Raw genomic sequence first — 24,035 nt, forward strand, 5'->3', positions numbered from 1 at the left:
GAAACCCCCAAACCATAACAAACCCTAGAACCCCTTACAACAGCTGGCTGCCTCTCTATTCTCCTTGGCCTTTGGCCGGGGGCAGTGACACCACCTGATCTCTCCAATAACACCATGGTCCTCTGAGGACAGACAGTGCAGCAACACAGTGTGTGATGTTCAGTGAGTTACTTTTAGACAAAGTGCTAGGTATTCAGTATCACTCTAGATAAAGTAGCAAGTTGTTGGCAACAGCACAGAGGGAAATGGACAAATGAAAAGCAGTAGTGATTCCTCTGGACCAGAGCAGGGGAGGATGGTATAATTGGAAGGGGCTTGCCTGCTGGCACATAGAACCAAATAGTCCTCTCCAGACAGTTCTGGTCTCTCTCTCTCTGTGATAGAGTTCATCTGGAAATGCATGCTGTCACATACTTCAATCTGGGCTATGGTAAGTCAAATCTTCAAAGACTAATGAGAAAATTGGGAGCATGAAATTAAAAAAAAATGCTTATATCATGGCACCCAGAATTGTGAGTAATATTTCCCCCTTTAAGATGTGATGAAATGGAGGGAAGCATGATTTTAAACATTCTCAGCCTCCCTCCTCCCCTGACTTTCCTCACCTCATGCAAGCTGGCCCTCTTTCTTTGTGTTCTTTCTAGAGTCACTCTTACTCTGGCTTCTTTATTTCAATGATTAAACATAAGCAAAGAGTCGGCATCCCCTTTCCCCCTGCTGTGGGAACCATTGGGTGGTTTGGGAGTTTTGGCTACACTGCTTAGACTCGCTCTATTCTGGGTTCCACTGATAGCTATAGAATATGAAGACAAAAGAGAAAGCTCAGCCCCACTCTCTAGAGATGCAGAGGCTCAGGCTCAACATTACAGAAGCACATTTCTATTTATTATATATTAGTTATTTTTTCATCACTGTGACCAAGTACCCGACAGGTTGTAAATCAAGGGAAGAAGGATTATTTGGGCTCTAGTTTATGGGGATATTCATGGTCCATCATGGTAGCTGGGATTAGCTTGGTCTGGGGGAGAAGGGCTTCTGTGACCCACCTTCCTCAAATCTTCACATATGAGGAAGCTGAGAATACTCAAGTTGGATCTTGGCTGCTTATCGTCCCTGTGGCCCCGTATCTGACAGCTAGGCCTCATGCCCAAGAGTCTCCACAAACTCCTAACACAGTGTCACCAGCTGGGAAATAAGTGTTCAAAATGATACTGTAAGGGAAAATTCACACTCAGGCATAAAATACATGATGGATAGAGACTGCTGTTGAAAATGTAATGTTGAAACTGGCTTTTGTCTTGTAGATTTTTAACACAGAGAACCGACTCTGGAGAGATGCATAAAACAAACCCCAAAATGCCAGCAGTGGGCAACATCAAGAGAGATTTTTATCTCTGGTGAATTTCAATGTATATGGTGGGGGAGCTAAAGGCACAGTAGGTGGCTAAAGCCGTATTTAATATTGTCCTGGCATCAAGTCCAACCTCGCCAGCCAAAGACTGCCTGTGCCCCGTGGCTGGTGCTCAGCCTGGCCCAGCCTCAGCACAATGCCACTGCAATACCCAACTGTCTTTTCAGTTGAGGCATTCAGCAATCAATACAGACATAATTAAGTTAAATTGATTGATGAGTGGTTTATCTGTTGGAAATAAAGCCATCTGAGAATGCTGATGGCTTATCTGCTGGTTATTCTTGGAAGAGAATTATCCTAAGGATGAGGTCACTTTCTTGTTTCCATTCTCACAAAATGGACAAACTACCCTACGGTGCTAAGAGGGACCCAAGACCTCAGGTGACCATGTGATCAATGTGCTGCAATAGTGATGATTTTGCCCAGAGTTCAATTTGTCTTAACGGTTCTTCCTTGTTCTCTGCACGGGGGCGCTGAAGTGTGGGAGCCTTGGTGAAGCCTCCCATAGGATCCGGGACATGTTCTCAACCTGCTTCTGGGGGTTGGGAGTATCAGAAGCAGCACTCCTTGGTCACTGTGTTCCAGGGACTGCTCCAAGTGTTCCACACATCTGTGGCTTAAAATCATTTCTTTAACGGGCATTCTTTTATGCTAGAACACGCGGGGATGAGTTCCACAGAGACATTTTTTATATACGTATATCATGTCCTTGGAGCACATGCACCCTCTCCTGCCCTTTCTCATCTCTCTGCCTTGTTAGTCTCATTCATTTCTGTCAGGCGGTCTCACTTCCATTTTCATGTCTTATATAGCATACAGTTTTATATATCTATATAAAACATGAGATCTACAAGTGTGAAAAAGCATGACATTTGCTTTCCTGAGTGATACAGTTCACATAATGTCATGATCTGTTGCATTCACCTTCATAGAAATGGCCCAATTTGTCCTCCTTCATTGTGCATTTAATCCACTTTTTTTTTTTTTTTTTTTAGTCTGTTGAGCTGCTTGTGGATACCTGGCTATTGTGAATAGTGGTGCAGCACAGATGCTTTCTTAAACTTCTCTTGGAATCCACCATATACATGTGGAAACTGATGTGCAGGGAAACTAAATAGCTTGCACAGCTGCATAGCAAGGAAGAAAGCCGGGCTTATAGAACTTAGCGACAGTTGGATATTGCATTTGTAGAAATACTTCTTTAGGGAGGAACATCTTTTCATTTATTTGCATCTTTAATTTCTTCTTATGAGTTTAATGTTCTTGAGAATTTCATACATGAATACTGTGTTCACATCATCCAGCTCCTCTGGTGTCCCCCCGACTCCATTTCAAATTCACTGATTATTGCTATACACACCAAACACACACACACACACACACACACACACACACACACACACACTGTATGCACAAGCACATTAGAACACTCACATATGCACACACAAAGAGACACAAACGCAGACAGACCCCTCCCCACATGAACATATAAATAAAACCTACTTAGTATTACTTAGAGTCTACTTAGTGTTGCCCAGATGTAATGTGTTTGTGGCTCACCGCTTGGGTTGGCTAGCCTACCCAGGAGCTCATCCTTGAAGATGACTGAATCTCCCTCTCTCAGAAGCCATTAATTTCCTGTAGCTGTTTCATGTAGGGCCCTGGAGTCATGAAATTTCTCCCATCCATGTTGACATGGTATACAATGGTATAGTCATTGTATTGGTCTTATTTAGGCAACCATATTGTTGATATTCTGTGAGTATAAATTTCTTGTCCTATCTAGAAGTAGCAGAAACCAACTCCTTTTCTGTAATATTCTCTGGGCTTTAGGTGTAGAGATTATATTGTAGATGTATCATTTCATGTGTCTGCAGTACTGGATTTTATAAGGATGTTTTAATAAAAACATAGAATGTTTCTCCACCTGCCTTTCTACCCTCTTCTTTATCTTCTTTATTTCTTCAGTCTCCTTCATCCCCTAGACAATTCTGCTTCTATTTTCATGTCATATAAAACAAGATGAGTTTATATATCATATAAAATGCAGCCTCCAGTAATGAGAGAAAATGTGCAATATTTATTGAAGAAAGAGTCCTTTCCTACGCAGAGTACTTGAGCCAGGGCACTTCCTGGAGGTGAAGGCCAGATCCTGCTGTTCATTTCTATGTCCTCTTTTTGTCTGATTAGGTGTTCGGTATCTCAAAAATAAGTAAAAATTAGAGAAAGCACGATGTCACACTAGATATTTTTCTTTTACCTCTGTTGATTTGTTTGAGATAGGGTTTCATAATGCAGTCATGGCTGGCCTGGAAACTGTTATGTAGACAAGGCTGGTTTCAAAAGTACAGTGATCCTCCTGCCATTGGCCCTTAGTTCAGGGGTTAAAGAGTGCTCTGCCACTATACACAGAACCCATCTCTACTTATTGTTTTCTTAGGACTTGTGGAAGGTGGTGATGAGAATTAATGAAGAGATTTCTTGTCACTAGGACACTTACAGTGGAAATTTAACAGCCAGTCTGGATGGGTTTGTGGCACAGCAGCCAGGGCAATCATTGATGGATGCTCTTGTCTGCATCACAGGGAGTAGAAAGGCATCAGCTCATTGTCTGCTGTACTTCAGAGTAATTAATGCAACTAGCCAAACCATAGCTTAATTTATCATCTGTACATGTCTGGGCTGTGGTTTCCATAATTTTATAGCATTGTAAACAAGTATTCTTAAAAATTTCCTGACAAAGACAAAAGATCCTGGAACTGTGAACAACTTCCAGGTACCCAGTTAGCTGCTGATTAATAGCTTGAGTTACTGCAGGAAACTTAATTACTGTGAGCGCTAGCTCCATTTTATTTCAACCTTGAAGGTGAACCTTTTGGTATTGGTGATAAAAGAATAATAGCACATTGGGAGATCCAAGACAGACTCCTGACAAAAGACACACCCACTGTCCCAGCTCCTTACTCACAAGTAGGTACCACTGAATTCAGTGTTGTTCTGTTTTCTATGTCTGCCACATGAGAATAATGGAGCCTGCCAGAAGAAACAGGACTCATAGGAGAGATAGGCAAAGATGCAAGAATCTGAGGACAGCCAGTTCAACCTTGTTTCAGAACTAAGGAAATGGAGGCTCCCAAAGGGAAATGACTTGTCATTAAGTAATGTCTTGTAATGTTGGGAATCAAGCAAGACCCTTCCCAATAAAGTTATGAAAACACCACACTCTGTCATTTGCCATCTCAGTTTTCTATCTATCTTCCCTCTCTTTCTTCCTTCTTTTACTTCAATTTCACCAATGCTTGATCTTTAAAAAAATGTTTTATTGATTTCATAGGTGTGTATATGTGCATGTGTGTGTGTACCTGTGTGTGTAGATACACACATGCATCCTACAGATCATGAGTAGAGGTCAGATACTAACTAATAGGAGCCACTTCTCTCCTTTTACCCTCCTCATTCTGATATCATCCTCAGGTTGCCAGGCTTACGGCAGGCACAGTTACCTGCTGAGCCATCTCACTGGCCCCAATGCTTCATCTTTTCAAGGACCTGACATGTCCCCAGACTACCATATTTTTTTTAGAATTAATCTTTTGTTTCTGTTGTAAAAACCCATACAAGAATCTCTTGACCTTGTTTGGGAAAAGGAAATCAGTAGACAAAACCTTGACAGGTTAAGGACAGGCCTTAGATGATAAAAGCCAGAAAGCAGAATGGGATGAAACCACTTAGAAACACATTTCAGTTATTTTAGGGGTACTTCTATGCCATCTGCCTTCTTTGGCTGAGTTGAAAAGATTCCAAACTGGCACTAATGTTCTATTATTTCTTCTCTTGTCTTATTATTAGCATGACTTTTTAAATTTTTTTTTAAGACAGGATCTTATTTATAGCCCAGGCTGTTTCAGACCCTCATCCCCTGCCTCAGTCTTTTGGGTGCTGGCTGTAGAGGTATGTACCATCACACCTGGCTTCTGTATTTTTTCTCTTTCAACAGGAAGGTTGAAATCATCTCAGCTTCAGGTGACTGTATTTGGTAACCTTTTCAAGTCCCTGAAAGGATATACTGACTTAGATAAGACAAGGAGCCAGATATGAGCAATATCATCTTCCCTTCACATTTATAAAACATCCTACTCCCTTACACACCAGGATGATGATGATGATGATGATAATAATAATAGTAGCTATTATTATTAGACGTGCAGAGATGAATTGACTAAAGAACCCAAAAGGGCAGAGATCATTTCTTCTATAACTATGTTGGAAAGTTTGTGAATCTTGTTCTACTTTTCATCGTCAAAATAAGTCATAAAATTAGAGGGAAGTGGTCAAGGGGATGGAATGAGTAGCTTTCAGCTTACAGTTTGTAATATGCACAACCAATTAGACGTTCAGGTTCCAGTTGGGGGTCTTGAGATACAGGAAGGCTTTGCTTTGAAGATTTTTCTGAGGAAACAGAACCCCCATATTTCCTCCTGTTTGTTCCTTTTTAATTGAGAGTTCAGGCTCCCAGTCTTTTCAGAATTGCCTCTGAGTCAGGACTGCTTCAGGGCACTTGTGCCCTAACCAAGGTACAAACGAGGGGTGGTGAGTCTTTCAAAAAGAAGCATTACATCTTGCCTTCCAGCCCAATTGGTTTTCCTCCTTTCCCCGTCCATGTGGCTCTAGGAACATACCAGCAGAAGATGCTATGCAAGCTTCCAAGGGAGGAAGGCACTCAGTAGTTCCTCCCAGCTGTGATGCCTATGGACCGAAATGATCTCACAGCAAATACAGTGCACTAGTATTTAGTGGTATCTAATAGCTTTCCAATTGGCCTTAAGGCTAGTTGGAATGGAAAATCATGTCTGGTACTGGAAACCTAGCCAACCATACGTGGCTAATGAGGTTACACAACTCAAAAAGAACCCATCACTGCCTCTTTCTAGCATAATTCCTAACTGTATTGTAAATACTTGCCTGTATACCCACAGACAAGTATAGCTCTCATCCCTCAACAGTGAAGCTTCGTTTTGCATATGGCGACGACTACAGACTGGTATAACTGGCCAAATTGCAAACAACAATTCACTGTGGGTTGTGCAGCTTCAGTCAAGATATCTACAACATTTTCCTTACTTCTAAAGTTCAGGGAAAACTATGGAAGAGGAGCTAGTAATTGTAAGAGCCAGAGGGCAGGGAAGTCTGCTGTGAGATTGAGGCTTCTGTATATGACAAGAGAACTAGACTCATAAAATCTCAACAGGATTGGTTATGTAAACAAGACCTAAGCAATGTCAACCTGGTTAACATCCAATGACAACCTCATGGATCCTCATGGATAAAGAACTATAGGCAATTAAAACTGTGGGGAGACAGAGAATAAGCCTTCCTCAGAAATGAGAACCCCAAATAGTTACGAAAAAATATCATACAAGTAACACTAAGTGACTTATCAGCTTGCCTCTACACACACACACACACACACACACACACACACACACACACCAATAATAATGAAGGAATAGGAGCTCATGGTTTGAAAGGAGCAGGGGCACGATATGAGAGGAGTAGGAGGAATGAGAGAGAAGAAAATGATGTAATTATATTTTAACTTAAAAAACAAACAAACTAAATATATGCTTGACTATCTACACACATATATGCATAAATACATATCCACAAATATGCACATATATATTTGATATTTCCCTATTGCTGTCATAAAACACCATGAGCAGGCAGCTTATAAAGAAAGGGTTTGTTTGGGCTTGTGAGGGATAAGGCTCTATCACTATCACAGTGGGAAAGCATGGCATCAGGCAGGCATGGTGAATGGAGCTGAGAGCTCATATCTGAAACTGGAAGCAGGAAGTGGAGAGCAAACTGGGACCAGTGGGAATCTTTTAGCTCTCAAAGCTTGCCCCTGGTAACAATGCTTCTTACACCTCCCCAAACAGGCTTACCGACTGGGGAAAAAGTAGCCAAATGCCTAAGACTGTGGGGAGACAGACCATTTGAACCACCATCGAATGTATCTACATATTCATGTGTGTGTCTGTGTGTAGGTCAAAGTCTTGCAATAGAGTAGTAAGCATTTGCTGTCATTTTCCCTCTCCTCTCCATGATTTCACGATCTTCCTATGCTAACAGGCATCAGCCGTGATCGTGCTGGGTGGTTAACAGCTTGCTCCTCACTTCCATCACACCCTACTCTTCAGTAAAGGGCTGTCAGACACCTGGTGACCCGCGGCACTTGTATATGGCAATCACGGAGAACTCTCTGTGCCCTGTTGCAGCCTGATTCGGGCTGCTCTTCTCTCTCTTCCCAGGTTCAAGTGGGAAATTCACCGGATTAGATATTTTCCATTTCTCAGCTTATCACTATTGCAAGGTGATAAACAAAATAGCCAGGGAAGCTTCCCAAGGGAAAGTGAGGGAAAGAGGCTGCAGATCACCTCAGGATGAGCCATTCACATAAAAATGAGGTTGTCTAAAATACAGAATGGTGAATTGTGATTGAATCTCCTCCCACAGGCTCCCATTGTAACCTGGTCATCAGTGTCTCCTATGCTAGCCTCGGTGTCCCATGGGCACTCAGTTTCTACAGCAGTGTTAATTGAATACTAGTTTCCATATACTTTTGTTAAAAACAAATCAGCTGTACATCTGTAGGTCTATTTCTGAACTCTCTACTCTGTCCTATTAATCTATATGCCTATTGCTTTTTCAGAACGACACTGTCTAAACTTGCTAGCTTCATGTAGGTCAGAATAGCAGGTCGTATAAGTCTTCTACCATTGCTCTGTCACAAAACTGTTTTATCTATTCTCATTTTCTGGTCTTTCTAAATAAATTTCAGAATACAATTGTCAGTTCCTATGACAGTCATGATTGCATTTGGATTTGAATTGAATTAAAGCTGAAGATTAGATTAAGGACAAGTGTCATTATAGCAACATTGCAGCTACCAAATCCTAAAGCCCATTTCTCCATTTATGGTCCTTTTTATTTTATTTATTTTTTTAGTATGTATTGTATGTATACATCTAGGTTTGCATGTTCACATATGTGTAGGCATATGTATGTATGTATGTATGTGTATGTGTGTATGTGTGTATGTATGCAAAGACCCAAGGTTGATGTCAATGTATTTCCTCAATCTTTATTTTTTGAGGCAAGGTCTCTCACTTTGGGTATGGCTAGAATCATTAGACAGCTTGCTCTGGGGATTCCTTATCTCCACTTTCCAAGGTGAAAATTGCAGTTAGTCCCACCCAGAATTTACATGGGTTCTGTAGATCTGAACTCCAATCTTGCTTGAATGGCTAGTATTTCACCTATTGATCAATTTCTCCAACCTCTCATTAAAAAAATACTTATTTAGTTTTCTGTATATGAGAAAACACATATATACTCAGAGAACTCTATATCCTACTATAAAAATAACTACACCCCTGTGTTTATTGGTGCTCTATTCACATAGCAAGAAATGGAACAAGCCCTGATTGCTTATCAATAGATAAATGGATATTAAAAATGTAGTATGTCATAGCCAGGGTTTCTATTGCTATGAGGAAACACCGTGGACACAGCAACTATTACAGAAGAAAACATTGAACTTGGGCTGGCTTACAGATCAGAGGTTTAGTTTATTATCATCTTGGTAGGAAGTATGGTAGTGTGCAGGCCAGCCACAGCGTTAAAGAAAGAGTTGAGAGTTCTTTATCTGGATCGGCAGGTAGAGAAAAGAGAAAGAGACACTGGGTGGGCCTGGCTTGAGAATTTGAAACCTCAAAGCCCACCCCCAAGTGACACACTTCCTCCAACAAGGCCACACATACTCCATCAAGGACACATGTCCTAATCCTTTCAAATAATGCCACTTCCTCTTAGCCTATGGGGGCTGTTTTCATTCAAATCACCATGTGGTACATATGTAAAACAATACTATTGAGCTCTAAAGAAAAGTGAAATCACAAAATTTGCATGGACTTAGGCTTATGACATTAAGCAAGGTTATATAGAAATAAACTCAGAAATAAATAAATATACTCAGATAAATATATAAATATAAATAAATAAACTCAGAAATAAATATATAGAAATAAACTCAGAAAGAAATAAACCACATGCTCTTCATTTGCAGATAGTAGCCTATAATATATATGTATACATGTAAACAAATATTCATGTGCGTACAATATAACCTGTAGAAAGGAGGACAAGAAAGGATAATATTAAGTGACAGGGAAAAATGAAATTCAGACAATGGACACATAGTCATGGAAGAAGCTATAAAGCTTATTGTTTTTCTTCTTCTAACTGTTATTGATATTTTGGGTTCTTTGTAGCAGATAAGTATATAAAAATATAATTGGTAGTAAAAGTGTAAAATCAAAGGGGAGGTTCTGTGGCTTCAGAACTGCTCTTCTAAGTGAAGTTTATTGAGATGTATAACTTTGGATCTGGTGACTCTCACTGTGTCGTGTTTTTTATTTAATAGTTATTTACAATAAAGTTTCAAAACTATATTTCTCTTAAATCTGTATGTTGCCTTTGTACTATAAAAATTCTAAACTTACATGTAGTGACTATTTCATAACATCTCCAGGTACTTTTCCATAGCTATACCTCTATTTTGCAAAGAGAGGCAGTTTTATCTCATCTTTCCAGTCCATGTGCTTTTTGTTTTGTTTTCTTGTCTTGCTGCACTGTGTATGGCCTCCAGTGTGAAGGACTGAATAGAAAGTAACAACAGACAAATATTGTTGCTGACCTCAGTGGGGAAACATCTTATCCTTCATCATTGAACATGATGGTCCCTGTGGGGTTTTGGTAGATAATCCTTACCAGACCAACACTGATCTTCTAAGAGTATTTACTTTCTAAGAGTATCATGAATGGCTACTGAATTCTGTCCAAATTCTTGTCTGGGACCATTGAGGTGGCTCACTGGGAAAAGGCACTTACCAGAACACCCGGTGATCTGAGTTTAATCTCTGAAATCCATGTAAAAGTGGAAGGAGAGAATTGACCCTATATTACTGTCTTCTGACTTCCATATATACACTGTGGCATGCCTACCACATACAACATGGACATATCTACACACACACAGAGATCTTTTTAAAAGGTGTTACCTGTGTCCATTGTGATAACTGTATGATGCTTTTTTTAAGCATGTAGATCTATTATTCTGATTGGATTTTAAATGTTAAAGTGGATTTGCATTCTTAGGATCAATGCTACTTGATCACACTGTATTATCTTTTAATACTTAGTTGCATTTGATTTATTTGTAGGTTGTTGGGACCGTCATATCTGTGTTGATGACTGGATTGGTTTTCCTGATCAGATATCTGTCCAGTTCTGGTTTTTGGGAGGTTCTGGTACCATGAAAGAGGATAGCAAGCTCTCCCTTCTTTCATGCTGTGGAAGAGTTTTTGCAGATTTGCTTCTGTTTCATCCTTAAATATTTAATAGAATATTCAGGTGAAGCCATCTGGGGCTGGCATTTTTTGGATATGAATTATTTATGTCCTTTTCAATTTCTTTAGAAGACAAAGTAGTGGTATTTTGGTGATTTTTTTTTCTTAATTGGATTTTGATAGTTGGTGGCTTTCAAGACAACTGCGTCATCTAAGTTGTTAAAATCATCATCATAGAGTTGTTAACAGTATTCTTTCCATTTACATAAAACTCTTTTTATCCCCATCTCACTGACAAGGCTATGAATGGACACTGCCCTTTGCATTGATAATAACCTGATAATCTCACTTCCTGAAGGCCTGATTCCCCATGTCTGTGAATTTGGGGAGCATTTTAGTTATTTAGATATTTTTTTTTCTGTCTTGTTCTCTCTTCCTCTTTGATAATTCAAGTACATAAAGGTTCATTCTTTGACATGGTTCAGCTTTTGTACTTTGATCCCCTTAGTTATTAGAATGTTTTCCCCTTTCAGTCTGAGTATTTTCTAGTTACCAGTGGTCTAGTGTTTTGATTCTTTCCTCAGTTATGTCTGGCAGCATGATGGGCCTAATTGATAGAATTCTTTGTTGTCTGTCTGCTCTTGAGATCTAGCTCTTTCGTTTAAATTTTCCACATATTCCACCTCTCTAACACAATTGTCCATCTGTCCCAGCACGGTGTTACTTCTCCTAATAAACTTCTTAATATATTGACCATAGTTATTTTAATTCTCTAATCTGATTGTGGCAATGCCTATTTCATGAATGACTGTAATTTCTTGGCTTGTTGTGTCTCTCTAAAAAACATGCTAGTGTGTTGTGTAGCTCAGACTTTTTTTTTTTTTTTTTTTTTTTTTTCCATGAAAGCAGGTTGTCCTGCATGAGATAGCACAGACGGAGACAAACAACTTTTTTTCTTGTAGATGACAGTCGCTTAGTTACTGGGTCAGGGAAGAGGGAGTCAATCAGGAGCTTCATACTACTCTACTGATTTCTTTGCTGTGGGGTGGGTGTGGCTTGCAAAAGGGCACAACATTACTGCCTCCTCTACAGATCACCTCTTTACTTTGCATTGGGTCTCACCCCAGGTCTTCATGTGCTTTTCCCTTTTCTAACAAGAAAACCCCTCCTACCTCTTTGTAGAAATCGTTTTTGCTTTCCTGTGAAGCTTTACTCTCAGTCCCTGTGTGTGTTTCTCCAAGGGAGAGCAATTCCAGGCATTCCACCCTAGCTCCAGTGTGGGTCCATAGATCTGCAGGTGTTCTTTTTCCTACCTTCCAAAGGTTTGGGGTTTCATCCTCCTAACATAATTTTATTTCTACCAGTTCCCTAATAGCACAGAAATTGTTGCTCCTCCCTAGTTGTCTAAGAACAGCCAGGGAAGAAGGACCTAGGTCTATTTTATGTATTTTATGTACTCAGCTATTTCTGAACCCACTCTCATGTGATAAGCAAAGCTTCCTTAGGACCCATACTTACTTGATAAACAAAGCTTCCATGGGAGTCTTGCCAGCCACTTTGGTGATACCCGGAGAGGTTCATGGAAAAACAAAAGTATCATCCTTAGTGCTCTGGTCTTTTGAGAGACAAATTTGCTTTCAGGAAACCATTAAAAAACAATGCTGAATTATTTGTGCCTGTAAAGGAAATAAATTCTTCAGCTAGCTATGTGCCTTTGTCATGTTTCTTTGTTCCTCAGTGATTAATTAATTACAGTGTCATTTTTATCTTTTGTTCAAGAAAAGTTGGTAATTTTTGATTGCCTGATTTTTCTCCCCTCATTTTTATTACTCTGAGAACAAAATCGTATTTTTTTTTCTTCATTGAAAGCAGAAGCTTCACAGAAAATGAGAAGCCATGTGTTTCCTTAAAAGTAAGGTGGAGCCTTTACTGTCCACCAGAGAGGGACAGTAAGGCCCTTCTGCTGAAAACATCACACACTTTGGTAACAGGACAAGGAGATATGAAGTTGCTATTAACTAGAAACACTCTCTCTGCTGGCTAGTTTTCATAGAACCCAAAGTTGCACTGGGCCTCTGAGGGGAAAATCTCTTTAATTGTCTTGCTCAGTTGTGAATCCTATGAACTACAATAATGACTGATATGGCAAGATATGCCCCTGGGGACAGCAGTGGCACAAAGATCATGTGGGTAACCAACTCCTTTCTGATTGGATTTAAGGCCCATCACACAGGAGACAGTGCATTTCTGGTGCTGTACATTTCACCAAGAACCTCACAGGTCCTAGGTATGAAACTGCTATTGTTACTTTGCTAAATGACATCATTATCAAACTGTTTTCTAAAGTTGCTTCTCTGTATCGATAATTTGTGTAGCTCTTGAGCATCATCAGAGAAGTTACTTTGTGTAATGGAAGGTAGTTAACTCAGAATCTCACAACTGGTTGAAGTGAAGAGGGTTATTGTTTATGGAGTACCCTGCCATAAATAGGACATCTATGTTACCTCTATCTCTAAAGCTCAGGTACCATTTTTGAAGAGGTAGTGGAATGATTATAAGAGCCAGAGCTTGAACCAAAACAGTGTCTCCTGGATATGACAAAACCACTGCACTCATGAACTTCCAACATCTGTGGTTGCCTGTACAAGATATGTATAAGATCAAATCAGTCTACATTCCAGGACTGGAGAGAGAGGGCCACATTAGCTCCCACCACAAATTGAGGAGCTATTAATAATTTACGGCTTCTGGGAAAGGGATTGCCAGTTTTCCTTAAAAATGTTGCTCTTGGTAAGTCAGTCATACTCAGCGGATGTGCCCCCTGACCTCTAGTAATACATGGACAGCACAAAGTGGACTAGATGATTTATACACACAGACAAACAGATGCGCACACACAATCTGGAGGATGAGTTAGAGGAAAGAGTGGGATTGAAAATGGTCAGAGTACAGTATAGGAATGTATGAAGCCTCAAAGAATTAATAAAAACATTATATATATATTAATATATATATATAAAGAATAACCATTTGAAACCCTTACATTTATATATATATATAAATATATATATACATATATGTATATATGTAGATATATATACATATGTATATATATACATATATATGTATATATATACATATATATATGTGTATATATATATATATACACGAAGCAAAGATTTAGAGAGATTACATACTTAGCTGAAATTATTTAGTAGTTCAATTCTATAGTCAAGGAACAGAAAACTGAATACAAAGTAAATGGCCACTATATTCTTGAACCAGTCTGGCTTCAAACTTCACATGTAGCTGCAGAATTTCTAATTCTCCTGCCCCCACCTCCAGAGTGTTGGGATTACAGGCTAGTACTACAATATCCATTTTATGGGGTGCTGGAACCAAAACCAAAGGTTTGTTTTCCTAGTTAAGGTTTTTTTATTGCTGTAAAGAGGCACCATGACCATGGCTACTCTTCTAAAGAAAACATTCAATTGGGGCTGGTTCAGAGGTTTAGCCTATTATTACCATGGCGGGAAGCATGGTGGTATGCAGGCAGACCTGGTAATGGAGAAAGAGGTAGCTGAAAAGTCTACATATGGCCTGAATGGCCTGATAGGCAGGATGGAGGAAGGAAGAGAGAGAGAGACTGCTGGGCCTGGTTTGAGCATTTGAAATCCTAAAGCTCACCTCTAGTGACGCACTTCTTCCGACAGGGCCACACCTACTCCAGCTATGCCTTTCCTTAATGTTGCCATTCCCTCCACGCCTACAGGGACCATTTTCATTCAAACCACCACATCTGTGAATGCTCAATAAACAGTCTTGGACCTCAGCTATAACCTCATCCTCACCTCCTTGATTGGCTCGTTACAGTCATTAAGATCTTTTGCAGAAGTGTGGAACATTCATCAAGAAATAAGACACACTACATTTCTGGTAAGGAATATTAGAAATAGACCAGGCCCCTGAGTATTTCTCAACAAAGATGAAGAAGACTGAGGTTCGCACACAAGGGGAGTTGGAGCTGCCATGGCAAAGGAGACAGAATCCTACTCTGTCATGAGTACCCAGAAGCTGGACATCTCAGGACAACCTACACAGCTATTCAGTCATGGCAGTGAACACCTTCATCCTCTGTCTGCTTCAAAGCTACTGCCTATTTAGCAGATGTAATGGCTAATATAGGTTGTCACGTTGGTTACACCTGGAAACAACTAAACCCATGACCATGGCTACTCTTATAAAGAAAACATTTAATTCCCTTTGGATTTTTTTTTTTTTTTTTGATTGGAACATTTGAGGCAGAAGGACCTACTCTAAATCTGGGCCACATCTTCTGGTGCTGTAATACATAGAAGAACAAGGAAGAAGGAAGTTTTTGCTTTTTGCCTGTTTGCCCTCACTCTCACTGGCTAGTGCATTTATCCTGTTTCAGAGGCATTCCTTTGCTGGTGTTAGAACCTACTTCTTCATGAAGTAGGTTCATGAAGCTGTCGAGGACTCTCTCTTCAGCAGCTCTTTAGGACTTTCCTGGACTCTGATCAGATATCTAGCCTTGTGAACTATCCGATCTTAGCCTTTACATGGGGAAACAGCCATTGTTGTACTATCTGGACCATGGCCTGTAAGCTAATAAATCCTCCTTTAAAATATATGCTTTCATTCTACAGGTTCTGTTCCCTTTAGGATCCTGACTAATACAGTAGGCAAGAAATAAGTATTTGCCATACTTGTGTGTTTCTCTGTCTGTCTGTCTCACTTCCTCATATGTGTGTGCGTCTGTGTCTGCATGTGTGTGGGTACCCAGCACCCATACTCACCTCCAGAGGCCTGAAGGAGATTTGGGTATCCTGCTCTATTACTCTCTACTTTATTCTTTGAGGCAGGATCTCTCCCTGAACCTGCTTCTCTTGCAGCCAGCAAGCCCCTCAGTCCTGTCTCTGTTTCCTCACAGCATCCGTATTACGAGCCCCATGCATAACCTCTCATAGCTTTCATGTGAGCCTTGGGGATTTGGCTTCAGGTCCTTACACTGCTAACACTCTTACTCACTGAGCCATCTTCCCACCTCCTTACTTGGCATGCTTTTTAAGTAAAATAAACTTCATCAAGATGAGGACATTTATTCAAGTAACAAATTGGATGGAAAGTTGAAGTCTGCTTTAAATCTTGCCAACACAATTCTTTACAAACCTGGAAAGAAAAATTCTCAACTTCATATGGAATAACAAGAAACCCAGAATTGCTAAAACAATCCTCTACAATAAAAGATCTTCTGGAGGCATCTCCATCCCTGATCTCAAGCTGTACTATAGAACAACAGTTATAAAAACTGCATGGTACTGGCATAGAAACAGAATGGTGGATCAATGGAACCGAACAGAAGGCCCAGAAATAAACACACACACTTATGGACACCTGATTTTTTGACAAAGATGCCAAAACCATACAATGGAAAAAAGATAGCATCTTCAACAAATGGTGCTGGTCCAACTGGATGTCTACATGTAGAAAAATGAAAATAGATTCATACTTATCACCCTGCACAGAACTGAAGTCTAAGTGGATCAAAGAACTCAACATAAAACCAGACACATTAAATCAGCTAGAAAAAAAAGTGGGGAATACCCTAGAACTCATTGGTACAGGAGAAAACTTCCTGAACAGAACACCAACAGCACAGGCTCTAAGAGCAACAATCAATAAATGGGACCTCATGAAACTGAAAAGCTTCTGTAAAGCAAAGGACACTGTCATCAAAACAAAGCGACTGCCTACAGATTGGGAAAGAATCTTCACCAACCCTTTATCTGACAGAGGACACATATCCAGTATATATAAAGAACTAAACAAGCTGAAAAGCAGAAAACCAAGTAATCCACTTAAAAAATGGGGAACAGAGCTAAACAGAGAATTCTCTGTAGAGGAATGGCAGAGAAGCATTTAAAGAAATGCTCAACCTCATTAGCCATTAGGGAAATGCAAATCAAAACAACCCTGAGATTTCACCTTACACCCATCAGAATGGCCAAGATCAAAACCTCAAGTGACAACACATGCTGGAGAGGTTGTGGAGAAAGGAGAACCCTTCTCCACTGCTGGTGGGAATGTAAACTTCTACAACCACTCTGGAAATCAATCTGGCGCTTTCTCAGACAAATAGGAATAGTGCTTCTTCAAGATCCAGCCATACCACTCCTAGGCATATATTCAAAAGAAGCTCAAGTACACAAAAAGGACATTTGCTCAACCATGTTTGTAGCAGCTTTATTTGTAATAGCCAGAAGCTGGAAACAGCCCAGATGCCTCTCAACTGAAGAATGGATGCAGAAATTGTGGTACATCTATACAATGGAATATTACTCAGCAATGAAAAATAAGGAAATCATAAAATTTGCAGGTAAATGGTGGGACCTGGAAAGAATCATCCTGAGTGAGTTGTCCCAGAAGTAAAAAGACACGCATGGTATATACTCACTCATATAAACATACAACATAGGATAAACCCATTAAAATCTGTACATCTAAACAAACTAAACAAAAGAGAGGACCCTAACTAAAATGTTCAATCCCCATCCTGAAAGGCAAAGAGGATGGACATCAGAAGAAGAAAACAGGAAACAACCTAGGAACCTGCTACAGAGGGCCTCTGAAAGCCAGAAGAAAACAGGAAACAACCTAGGAACCTGCCATAGAGGGCCTCTGAAAGCCTCTTCCCTGCAGACTATCAAAGCAGATGCTGAGCCTGATGGCCAACTGTCGGGCAGAGTGAATGGGATTTTATGTAAGAAGTGGGAAATAGCAAGAGCTGGAGAGGACAGGAACTCCACAAGGAGAGCAACAGAACAAGAAAATTTGAACACAGGGAACTTCCCAGAGACTCATACTCCAACCAAGGAGTATTCATGGAGATAACCTAGAACCCCTGCACAGATGTAGCCCATGGCAGTTCAGTGTCCAAGTGGAAGGGGAGGAGAGAGGGGCTTATGGGGGGATATAAAATGAATAAAGTGTAATTAATAAAAAAACCCCTGAATTTCCAATGACAACTTCCCAAGGCTGACATCCCAGAAGGGGAAAAACAAAACAAAAACAAAAACAAAAAACAACAACAACAAAAAAAAAAAACAGGGGAAACTGGAGTCTTTGTTTAGACTCAATAGAAGGAATGGTTCTTTCTCCTCTGAATAATTTTCCTGTGAATAATTTTTTGCTGAGTGCTGTTGCATCGAAAGTGACTTTCCTTTGTCACACTCCATCAATTGTTCACCCTCAGCAGGCCACTAATTTATCAGCTGAAAAGCCACTAGGCACCGACTGTAGCCATTACCTATGAAGCAGGTCAATAAGAGAATTGTCACTCTGTAACTGAGAAACCTGACTTACAAAGGAAACTGTCTAGCCCGGAACCCCTAGGAAGCCGGTGTCTGTTACTTCTGAGCCTAAGCTTTTTGCTTTGGCTCAGTTCTGTAGAAAACTTGAATGTATTAAAATAAAGAAAAAAAAAAAAACCATCCTGGGAAGAGTCTCTTGCAGTTACATAGAATATCACTGTGCCTGTTTGAGGCTCTCCAGCACATTCAGTGCCCTCTTAGGATCAAGAGCCTGGTGTTGCCAATGCCGGTGTCTAGGGAATCACAGAGAACATCATGGAGGGAGCGGAAAGACTGTAAGGGCCAGAGGAATAAGAAGTTTCCTGTGAGATTGTGTCTCCTCAACATGACAGGGAAGCTCTCCCCATGATGCTACAAAAATATGGCTGCATAAACAAGACTCAAAGAATAACAGCACCAAAAGATATGCTAACATGGGAGGTCTCAGCATTGCTCTGTATCCAGAAGTAGAGGGGGAAATGTAGCTATGGGTGATCAATTTTTTGTTTGTTTGTTTTAATATGTTTGGGCGTTGGCTGCATATATGTCTGCACATCTGTGCACACACGCATGCCTGCTGCCCAAGGAGACCAGAAAGGGGTGACAAATCCATTCTGACTAAGGTTTATGGATGGTTGTGAGCTACCATGTGGGTGCTGGAAATCAACCCGGGTCCTCTGGAAAAGCAACCAGTGCTCTTAACCACTGAGCCATCTCTCCAGCCTAATGGGAAGTATTTTAAAATGCTGTTCTTGGGAAACAAATCACTGTTAGTCCTAATGGGTGTTTAAACTGTGGGAGCCTCTATACTTTATGCAAATGAAGCTATAAGGCTCCACCATCTTTCTCCAATGTGCTGGCGAGATTTCTGTCAACTTGACACAAGCTAGTGTTACCTGAAATGAGGGACACTCAATTGAAAAAACAGTGCCTTCATAAGATCCAGTAAGGTATTTTCTTACTTAGTGATTGTCAGAGGAGGGCCAGCTCATTGTGGCTGGTGCCATGCCTGGACTGCGGTCCTAGGTTCTGCAAAAAAGCAGGCTCAAACAAGTCATGCTAGCCACTAAGCAGCACTCCTCCATGGCCTCTGCTTCAGCTCCTGCCTCTAGGTTCCTGCCATGTTTGTGTTCCTTACTGACTTCCTTCAGTGATGAACAGTGATGTAGATGAGTAAGCCAAATAAACCCTTCACCTTGGCCATGGTGTTTCATCACAGAAATAGAAACCCTACCTAGGTTTTGCAGTGAGTTGGGGGATGTTTTAGAGTGTCAAGAATGCTCCCCAGCTTTGTTCTAGAGGCACAACCAGTGTCTCACTTCCTTGATAATTTCTCAAATGCTGAACAATCAATGTGTGAATAACCATGGTGTGGATATTTCATTTGCAATGAAAGTGAACGCAAGAGAAAGATGCATGAGAAGGTGAGAAGAGGAAGTTTTAGACATGTTTCTTTTAGGGCTGGCAAGATGGCTCAGTGGGGAAAGCATTTGCTGCACTTGGACCTGGCACCCACGGGAAGGTGGGAGAAACGAATTGACTCCACAAAGGCAGACCTCTGACAAAACCTTGCTTGCCACAGGGCACAAGCCCACACACACACACCACTGAATAGAGTAAAAACTTTAAAAGGTTTTTAAGCTCAGGCCCACTGTTTTTAAGCATAGAAGGTAATGCTCAGTGGGTGCATTCATTTGCCAGAGGTGGTGGGCCTTTGTGATGGCTGACTAGAAGGGAACTCCCACCTCTACTGTATGTGAAGGAGGCTTTTCACTTTGGAGCCTTAAGAGGCTCTCACACCTCAGGAGCCCCTTCTATGTCTCCCTTGAGCCTCCAACTACTTCTGTGACTTACTGTACAGCTGCCTGACACCTCTGCACTCAGTTTACATGTGATTAATTTCCACGCATTTAAACCCCACTTGTAAATCTTTGAGGGCCTTTTCTTTTATGGGTTTCCCGCTGCTCTGACTAAAGGACAAATTCTGTTTCTAGCCTGGCACACAGCACATGTCCAACTGTTTTCCCACCTGCCACTCTCAACCTTGGCTTCACAGGAAATCTATCTTGCCCTGAGAAGGGCTTTTCCAGGCCGAGGAAGCCATTCTCCCCAGGGGAGACATGTTGGGGTAAGACATCTAACCCAGATGACCTTTCTACCCACCTCTCTCTTCTCATCCCCATCTTCATCTTCAAGGAAGTAAAGCACTCTTTCTTGTCAGAGAGTGAGAGCAGAGACCTTGCTTGACTTCAACAAGAAAACTAGAGACTGTGGTCTGAGCTGCCTGTCATTCCCCAGCAATCTCAATGGGACAATGATGCCTACACTAATACGAGGTTTCACCTTTTGCAGGGAGGCATTTTCCCTAACACAAGTTGTAGCTTTTATTTATAAAAAATTAAGAAAAGCCTGTCCATATTCGTGTGTGTGTGTGTGTGTGTGTGTGTGTGTGTGTGTGTGCGCGTGTCCATCCTTGGGGCAAAAAATTGGCTGCTAGCAATTAGCCAGACATGAAATATAGGTTGTGCAAGAAAGGTCTTTCAAACTCTCACAAGTGGAAGGAAGCCTCCGGCAAACAATCCACCCATAGCTCCTTCCTGGTCTTAGGTATGTGATCAAAGGACAAATGAAAGCCAATGCTGTCCTAAAGCACACTAGCCTCTGTTCATTGGCGCCCATGGACCACACATTCAACTGTTTTATCTTTGTCGTGGAAGCATGCATTGAACCCAGGTTCCTCCCTAAGCTCTAAGGTAATTAAAAGTAAACACGTCAGGAAAGACACTGAATTCACCCACAAAATTATTTTCTACCACTTTAGTTACTACAGTTTTCTTTTTAAATAGAGAAAGTAATTTATACATAATTATGTGTTACGGAGACTCAGCACATGCACAGAATTCATAATAGATCAAATTGGGGATAAAAAGCCCTTTTATCTCTGTCAGCATGAAATCATTTTTGTGTGTTTGGCTTTCTGTACTTTCCCTTTCTTGTCATTTTGTAACATATCATCGATTGTTGTAACCTTTTTGTGCTATAGAAAGCCAGACCTAATCCATCCTCTCTGATCTGTTGGCCTTTATCTACCGTCTTTCTCTGTCAGTTCTTCTTGCCCCTCTTCGTCTCTAGCCTTCCTCTCCCCATCTATTCTTTGGAGACCAAGGCTCCAGTTTCCACGAACGAGAGCATGTGATCTTTGCCATTCTGTGACATCTGAAGCCTTCAGCTGAAGGCTTCTAGCCCCTCCACTTTGCTAAACATGAAAGGATTTCATTTTTTGGTGACTGAATAATAACCCATGTATGTACATACCACACGCTTAAAATCATCTATCTGCTCACTCACTGATGGTCATCTAGGTTGATTTCATGGCTTCAGCTGTTGTGAGCAAACATGGGTCTGCAGGAATCTCGTACAGAGCGATTTTATCTCCTACGTACCAAGTACATAGGATCATATTGGATTATATTGGAGTTTGTTTTTGTTGTTTTTGAGGCATCTCCATGCTGTTTCCTGTAATGGTGGTCTTACTTGCCTCCTTCCCTCCGATCTATATATAAGAATTCCCCTTTGCTTCACACCCTTGCCAGCATTTATCTTCTGTCATTCTGATAACGCTTATTCTGTGATGAGAGTCTATACATCCTATTGTGTTTTTGTATTTCTCTGCTAATTTGTGAGGATGAGCATTCTGTCATAGACCTGGGTGCTTGTGTACATTTTTGAAAGATCTCTGTTATGATTTTTACTTCGTTAATTGAATTATTTGGGCTTGTTTTGGTGTTTAGCTTTTGACTGCATCAAACATTCTTTTTTTTTTTTCATTTCCTGTCCAATTAAGAACCTGCAAATAGTGCCTGTCATTCTGCAGGCCTTCTCTGAATTCTAATGACCCCCCCAGCTGTACAGAAGCTTCTTGGTTTCAGAAGTGGTACTTTGGTTTAACAAAATGGTTTTGCGGTGATCTCCACCGTAGAGTCACAGGCACTTGATTTTCTAGTTTTGGCTTGAGAATTAGAAGCAAATGCAGCAGACCCAGCAGCTATCTAATCTGTCCTGAGTGGGATCCTGGGTAGCAGCAGCGTCACAACGGTGGCATTCATAGTGACAAAGGTAACGACTCTAACGCAGACTTTAATAATTTCTCGACAGAGCTCACACCAATCTCCTTAAATCCTCTCCGCAGGCTGAGCTTGGTGGCACATGCCGGTAATCCCAGCACTTAGGGAAGCAGAGGCAGGTGGATCTCTATGAGTTCGAGGCCAGCCTGGACTACAAAGCGAGTTCAGGACAGCCAAGGCTACACATAGAAACCCTGTCTCAAAAAAACCAAAAATGAAACAAACAAAAACAAAACAACAACAACAACAACAACAACAAAACATCCTCACAACACTATGAGGGTAAGTGCCAGCTTTTCATTCCCATTTCACAGAGGGGGCTAGCAAGCCACAGAGCTGTGCAGGGTCTAGCTCCAAAAACTGCACGTTCATTGAACACACGCTTGGGCATGGATTGTCTTTGTGAAGTGAATTTGAGAGGTTCAGTCTGGCTGGGATGAAAACGAACAGAACAGTGTGTCTCAGATGATGGGTGAGGGCTCACGCCTCTGTCTCCATCTGCGATTTGCCTTCAATTCGGAATGTTGCAGTCAGTGATTGCCTACTCTGTCACTACTGAGGGCAAGGAGGTAAAAGCCACAGGAATTTGTGCTCCCACACGTGGGCATGGGATGCCTGGTGAGAAGGAGAGCTGCTTCAGCAGGCTGCACAAGAGAACATACTGGGTAGGCATTCACAAATGCAAACTGGTGGGTCCGGAATCCCTAGTACTTATGAAAACAAAGAAACAAATGTCCGACACAAGGAGGCTACCAGTCCATCACTCTGACACTCTGAGACTTACATATGTGTCTTTATGTACTTAGGGTGTATTTATGTGTTTAAACACACACACACACACACACACACACACACACACACACACACACAGACAAGTTTTCATGTAGTCCAAATTGGCTTCAAAATTCTTATGTAGCTACTGATGACCTTGAACTTCTAATTGTTCTGCCTCTACGCCCTGAGTATTGAAAGTACAGACATTTACCACCATGCTGCTTTCGGAAGTGCTGAACTAGGGCTCCCGCACACCCGACAAGCACAGTAACAGTTGAGCTATGTCCCTGGATCTTTAAATAACCCTATAGCACTTTGTTTATCCATGTGGTCGTGCAACTAAACAAAGGCTTTGAAGGAAAGCCTCCGACTGAGCACAAAGAATATATTAATCGACCGACAAATATCTTTGCATGTCTTATGCTACCAGGGTAATATGAATAAGCCACTGAGGGATTTCAGTTGTGGGCTTTTCACTTAGTGAGATGTTCCACTAAGAATTTTGAAGATTGTAAAAAAAACACTTCAGAGCCTCAGTACTGGGACAATCTGGGAGAGATGGGACAAAGAAAGCATGCGGTTAAATGTAAGCTTTTCACACACACACACACACACACAAACAGCCAAGGCATGCTCAAAGCGGGAGAAATCATCTTCCCCAGGAAAGATCATACTAATTAGTTGTCCAATAACAGCCATGAAAATATGCATAACCAGTGACATTATTACACGGACTGTGCAGCTTCTGTCTATAGATTTAGGATTGTTCTCTCTCTCACGGCCATGTGGATATAGTATGGAGGAAGGAAAGAGAAGGAGAAAATGATGTAATTATACTATAATCCCACGAAATAAAAGACATAATTTTTCAAAGTCCTCAGTGAACAGCAGAAAATAAAAAAAAAAAGATAATTAGAACGAAGCTGGAACTACAGTTAAT

General features: G+C 40.9%; 1 protein-coding gene across 1 annotated transcript in view; it reads right to left on the reverse strand.

The window, feature by feature from the left end:
* The window catches only part of Pld5 (phospholipase D family member 5), a 330,905-nt gene that overhangs the window by 29,686 nt on the left and 277,184 nt on the right, over positions 1 to 24,035 (reverse strand). The window lies entirely within an intron of this gene.

The sequence above is a fragment of the Psammomys obesus genome, unplaced genomic scaffold, assembly GCF_907164565.1.
Source record: "Psammomys obesus unplaced genomic scaffold, mPsaObe1.curated_primary_1811, whole genome shotgun sequence".
In the NCBI taxonomy this organism is placed as follows: domain Eukaryota; kingdom Metazoa; phylum Chordata; class Mammalia; order Rodentia; family Muridae; genus Psammomys; species Psammomys obesus.